Source organism: Camponotus vicinus, unplaced genomic scaffold, assembly GCF_025532165.1.
Source record: "Camponotus vicinus isolate PSW18456_S1 unplaced genomic scaffold, iyCamVici1.0 SCAF_10, whole genome shotgun sequence".
Lineage (NCBI taxonomy): Eukaryota > Metazoa > Arthropoda > Insecta > Hymenoptera > Formicidae > Camponotus > Camponotus vicinus.
This window is the reverse complement of record NW_028141946.1, coordinates 1,900,013-1,906,767: the sequence shown is the minus strand read 5'-3', so window position 1 is coordinate 1,906,767 and position 6,755 is coordinate 1,900,013. Positions and strand designations below refer to the sequence as shown.

Here is a 6,755-nt window from a genome sequence, read left to right as displayed (position 1 = left end):
ATCTATTAAAATGTCCTCGAAAGAAAATCTCATTCCTTATGATGAAATGATTGATATACTCTTATCTCGATGTTTAAACTTTTATCTCTTGAGAGATATTAGCTTATCTCGGCACGCACATACACATACACATACACACACACACACACACACACACACACACACACACACATATTATATATCCTATCTCAAGAAATATTTTTTTCTAAACATTTAAATGTAATGTGTCTATGCCACTATAACTACTACTAAGACGTGATTATCAATATTTTGAAATATAAAAATTAAAACAATAACGCGGCATTAATAATTAAAAATATATATTAAAGATTTTATTATCTCATATTTTAAAAACTAATCGGGAGTTCTGATGAAAATTTTATTTCTTACTCATCGTGTCATTAAATAGTATCTATGGGAAGATGCTGAAGAGGCAATAAAAATTTTGAAATATACTCGTAACATTTATTCTCCAATTTATTAACATCTTGTATGTGTGTGTATGTGTGTGTGTGTGTGTGTGTGTGTGTGTGTGTGTGTGTGTAGATGTAACCACGTGTACTTGTAAGCGTGTATGTCACTATTTTCATCGCTTTTGCTGGTTTTTTTTTTCTTTAACACCGGATAACATTTTAACTTATTGTATTATGCTGCCCGATAAACGCTCTATTCGATATCGATCGATCGATCGTGCGCTGATCGGCAGTCGGGTGGATTTTCGATCGACCTCGGTTAAAAAAGGAGCCCACGTCGAACAGAACATTTGTTCGGCTTTCGAGTTTTATTCCGGTGACCGACAGAACGAGGTTCGTGTTAACATTATTTGTCGAACATAAATTCAATATGTTGATTCTATCTGTTTCTCTAATCGGATTTTGCAATTGGTTCAATCGAGTGACATTCGATTCAATAATGGCAGTAGATAATTTTCCAACGAAAAAAAATGAGAGATGTCAAAGTTTACATTCCTTCAACAAACTATTAATATAGTCTTATGCAATAGGAAGCTGAGTTAAAAATATCACGAGGGATAAAAATAAACAACTTTTTTGATTTAAATAAGTTATGTTTGCTGAATTATGATAAATGATACTTGAATAGAATTTCATTAGCCATGTGCACCAATTTCTAATTTTAGATGTAAGACATCGAAAATTCTCATGTATTGCGCGTCATAGTTTTAACTTTTTTTACAATATATACAGCAATAAAATATCTACGCATACATTCTTCTATAAATTCTATAAATTATCGTGTATTGTGTGGCTGTTAACATATTACGTTAACATATTACGCGTCGATTACTTTTATGCATCAAAACATCCTTTTCTTGCGTTAAGTTTTCTTTTAGTTAACTCTTTCCTTTTTATGTAATCTTTAAATTATAACATTGCGAACATAAAGAATATCTATTATATTATGATCTATTTATATACTTATAATTATTTGATACATAAAATTAAATTTTATCTTGATTTTTGTCACAAATTGTAGATTGTCTAAAATTTAAATTTAATAAAAGTTTAAATTTCTACATTAATGGCAATTGATTCTGCATGTAATTAAAAATAAATAAATAATAAATAATATGATTGATTTTTATATCTTAATATAAATTTAAAGGTTTTAAAGAAATAAAAAAAAAATTTGTTGTTTTTTCTTCACTGTGAGTGATATCGTGGAATGCAAGATATGTCGGCAAAAGTGCGCTAGTAGCAATATTTTTTCCTTCGATATATTCCTCGATATATCTCTCGGTTTATCTCTTGATATATTCACGTTCTTGATATATTCCAATTCACATTTTTGTCGATGTGTGTACATATATGTATCTGTATAGAATTAAAAATTATATTGTAAAATCTGACTTTGTAAAAATCGCAATGAAACAATCGAAGATATCATAGATCCAAGTAATTATCATAACGAAAAATTTAATCATATATCAATCGTTTAATTAAATGTAAATTAAAATACTATTAGTAATTTAATATTTCGAGTATAGTCTATATCATAATACGCATTCCGGCAAAAAATTATCAATAACATAGAGAGAGAGAGTGTTCGGCCTTGACGGCGTACGCAGGTATCGCTCTATTGTTTATGTATCACGGCTTTCCCTATCATTCACACAATGACATTCGAGCAGTAAAGTAGTGGTGCGAGACGCTTCGTATATTAACGAATTTTGTTTCTAAACGCGATCGCGACTAGTATCGGAACATAATACGCTAATAATAAGGTTATTACGATTAACGATTATTAAACTTTTAATAAGAGATTGTATTATGACGATAATTCTTTATTAGCGCAATCATCCATTATTGCAAATAAAAATTAACCAAGAATAAAAATTATAATTTTCGTTACTATCCTTCGATCCTTTAATATTTATTTATTTAATAATGGTTACAGAGTCAAATATATTAGATTCAATGCTTTAATTTTTCCTAAAATGTGAGCTAAAATTATTTATTAATTAAACGGTTGCTATTTCATGAGATAAATATTTTATTTCTTAGAGGTCAAAATTATACACACATTCCTTATAAAAATTATGTTGATATGTAGTATACACATATTAACATGGATCATAAAATCGAAAGATCAATAACATTGATACATGATTTTGACCTCATCTCATATAAACATCGAACGGAAAGAAATATACGTGTGTGTAAATAAAAAGTAATACTATAGGATTATAATTATAACCAATCAACAATGTATATAATACAACCCCCCACGGGTACACCTTGACGCGGTGGGGTGGCTCAGTACTTGGATGGTGCCTTGAGGTTTATCTTAAATTTTTTTATTTAGGATAAATCTCAAGGAGCCTGAAGGGGAAGCTAAGTACCCAGCACAGCATTGCCACGAGTCACACAATGGCTCTTATGCGGCACGTGCATTTAATGCGTTGGACACACATTGCGTCGTTGACTTTCCGTCGTCGGTGCCGTCAACGTGTCGCGGACGGCGGCGTCTCGTTACCGCGTTTTCGCGTTTAGCTTTCTCGCGTCATCGCGTTTTCGCGCTTCCGCGTTGGACTTTTTCGTATAAATCCCAATTTCATTATTGTCACGAGTCTCTACTTCTGATGCCAACTAACTGGGATGTCTCGAGTTTGCACACGTTGTTATGCAACGTACACTCGCGCTTCGTGCTTCGTCAAGTGATTCGGCCCGAATTGGTTAGAACTTGATCGATTGCTCGGAATGGTCATCAATGGATCCCTTCTCTTTGCTCGTCTACAGCCACACGCACAGCGTGTGTTAACCCTGTCGAGACTCCGTCGAGTGGATTCCCCTAGGCACGATTTTCGCTCGGTAAAAGGGGTTGCCTCCCCATTTTCTAAATTGCTGAATGTAAGCATTTAAAAAATGTGGGTATCCTCTTCTTTTGCCGTCTACTAGCCTGGTGTAGCATATAGCAACCGCGAGAGGCATAATATGTCCGGGCGGAGCACCTGAAATCGTGCTTAGCGGGTCCAGGTTCGATACGAGATAGGATAATTATGCGCGAAAAAGAGTTGGTGAACTTCATTTTCCTCTATTTCCGTCAATCGTTTCGTCTTCTTTCCGGTTTGGGCTTAATCTTTGCTCGTTGTATCGTTGCATTCCCGACCTGTTGGCTCGAAGCTGAGTCTCGTAAGTGAAATGGGATTTTCGCTCGTATCGAAACCGGGAGTGCCGTCTAAAGTATATATATATTAAGTATATACATCGCGCGACCATAGAAAATTTTTTATCGTACCGAAATAGTGCGGGAGCCGTTCAGTATCGCGCGTAAAAGTACGAAAATAGCGATAAAAATATCGCTCGTGAGTGCGGGAGTGCCGTTAAGTATCGCGCGTCTAAGACTAAGAGGAGGAGGAGGCCTAGGAAAGGCATCGGGCTCCGGCAGAGTAACCTTCTGGTAAGTAATTTATTTATTTGTAATTATATATTAAATATTAAATATATTTGTTATAATTTAAATTAAATTAATCGCGTAATTTGATTTTTTATTTATATGATTTAAATAAGAGAGAATGGAAGAAAATTTTTACAAAAACTATAATCTTGTAAAGGTATAAGCTTTTGTAAAGTTATTAGAGAATTATTAATAATATTCATTTTTCAAAATTTATGGAATTATTTTATCAATCTGCTTATTATTATGTGCATCGAGTATAAAATTCAATGCGTACAATAGTAATTTTTTAAAATATTAATTATTTTGAATGCTATTGCAATTTGGATCTTTTATTTGTATGTTATAGATCGACGCAGCAACCCTGAGGATCTGAGAGGAGGAGCAGGCCTAGGAGAGGCATCCTGCATCGGCAGGAACAACCTGATGGTGAATATTATTATTAATTATTACATATAATCGCGTACACATATCAATTTGATTTATTTATTTGAATGATATAAACAAAAATTAAAAAATTAAAAAACTTTCTAAAAATCCTTTGTATAGAAGTTTCTACTTAAAAATTAATTACTTATAAAATTATTTCATATTTATACATTATTTCATATTTATTTAAAATTGTACGCATAAAATTCACACAATGCGTACAATAATATTTATTTAAAATATTAATTTTTTTAAGCACTGTTATAATTTAGATTTTATATTTGTATGTTACAGACAACGTAGCTTCAATATTCAACTCCGCTGTTGCGCATCAGTGCCGGTGAGTGACGAACTTTTGTTTTTAAGCAATGGATTTGTAAATGCATGTAGATAAATCCATTGCTTCTAACTCTCGGGCAGCGGGAAAATCGCATGTACGAATTTTGATTTCAGTTTTATATAAAAAAAATTTCTTTTAAATGTATTTATATCTCAAAATAAAACTTTATATTAAATTTTTTATATTTTTAAAATTTTGGTTAAAAGAGATACCATTTTTTTTTTAAAAAGAGATGTGAGTTTTAATGAATTTTATATATTTTTAATAACCTGCTGACCGAGAGTTAAAATGCATGCTAATTATATTCTATATATGCATGATAGTTTATATTTTGCTATTTGTGACATTTATATGACGATAATTGTGCGCTACAAAACGGTCTACAAAACGATCGTAACATCATTCGATCGTAAACAAATTAATGAAAATTGCCGGATAATCAATCGGCAAGGAGTTATTCTCCTTGCTTGATTCCTTATAGAAGTCAGAATGAATATGGCCAGAAATAAAAGTTTAACTGGCTTGAAAAATACATGATCAATATTGATCAGAAAATATGTCGCGCGGTGAGGGCACCTTAAACCTCGACTATCACGAATTCGTGATTAGGGCATTAGGACTCCTCATTTCTTTTTATTCTCAATTAAGGCTCCCCAAAACTCGCCCGCAAAATCGCCAATTTTTACTGGCATAAGCCAGCAGGTAGGTCGGCTAGGCTTGTTAGGATTGTTCGGGCTGTTAGGGTCGTTAGGGTCGTTAGGGCTGTTAGGACTGTTAGGACTGTTAGAGTTGTTAGGGCTACTAGGACTATTAGGACTATTAGGTTGGCGCTATTAGAAAAAAAGAATATTTTATTTTCAGGGATATTTTCACACACATTTTATACAAAATTGTATATAAATATATTACTTATAAATAATTATATAAAAAAGATACTAATTATAAAAGATAATGATAAGTAAAAATAAAAAATTTAACTCATGAAAAATATAAAAAATGTAACTTAAATATATAAAATACATAAAATATATAAAATTTAAGTTGCATCTTATTATACGTATACATGTGTTTAATATCTAACATTTTATCTTTGTAATTAAAAATTATATTTTTTAAAAAGTTATGTAAAGTTCAAATGTGAATGTTAGTATCTGATATCTCGATAATATTGAAAAAAAGTTATTTAAATTAAATAGTTTTTAGTATCTTTTTATCTTTTACAATTTAGTATCTTTTTATTTTTTTCCAATTTATTTGAATTCATTGATAAATTCAAATAATAAAATTTTTGCAGTTTTTTATATTGAGAATATATTGATACTGATAACATCAATTATTAAACTGTACATAAAAATTGTAATTATATTATTACTTTCTATTATTTTTTTATGCAATTATATATATAAATTATTGTGTTATATATTGTATTATATACATTTTTATAATTTATTGTAAACGCAAAATTAAAAGAATACGTACAATAATATAAAATTCATTGAATTAACATATTCGATATATATTTGATATATTATTGTAAAATAATTAAATTGAATCTTCTTTTTATAGATTATTAATAAATTTGAGAAATTTTTATTTAAAAATCGTAATCGTAAATATCGTCAAAAAATTCTTTTACATAATATAAAGATTGAATAACGATTGAATATCGATTATTGAATAAGAGATTGAATAAGAGATTCGATGTTAATCAAGGATTAAATATTAACTTCTTATCCGTAAAATTTGTCAAATCACAATTTTTAAAAATACGAATGCATTCGAAAATAAAATATTACAAAGAGTCAAATAATATTGATCACGCGCCGAAAAATCTATAAAACAAAACGATTTTTTTGATTAGTAGATGTATTTCACGAATTTCACGTCGCGTTAAATTGATCGATTTTATAATAAAGTATATACAAACAATTGCGTTCTTTCCATTCGTTTTTCGATGTGATCGCTGTCTTGGTGAAGAAGCCTTATCGCTATCCCTCATATCAGGTGGGCGCTAGCAAATGCGCGGTTCGTACTAGCGGAGAGTTGAAAGGATCTTCATTATGGAGAGTTA

At 30.6% G+C, this 6,755-nt stretch overlaps 1 long non-coding RNA gene across 1 annotated transcript; it reads left to right on the top strand.

Moving 5' to 3' along the window:
• The first annotated feature begins 3,787 nt into the window (after nt 1-3,787).
• LOC145960589 (uncharacterized) lies at nt 3,788-4,776 on the top strand. The gene is made up of 3 exons (XR_014435412.1): nt 3,788-3,918; nt 4,265-4,344; nt 4,639-4,776. It is a non-coding gene; the product is annotated as an uncharacterized LOC145960589 (long non-coding RNA).
• The last annotated feature ends 1,979 nt before the right edge of the window (nt 4,777-6,755 follow it).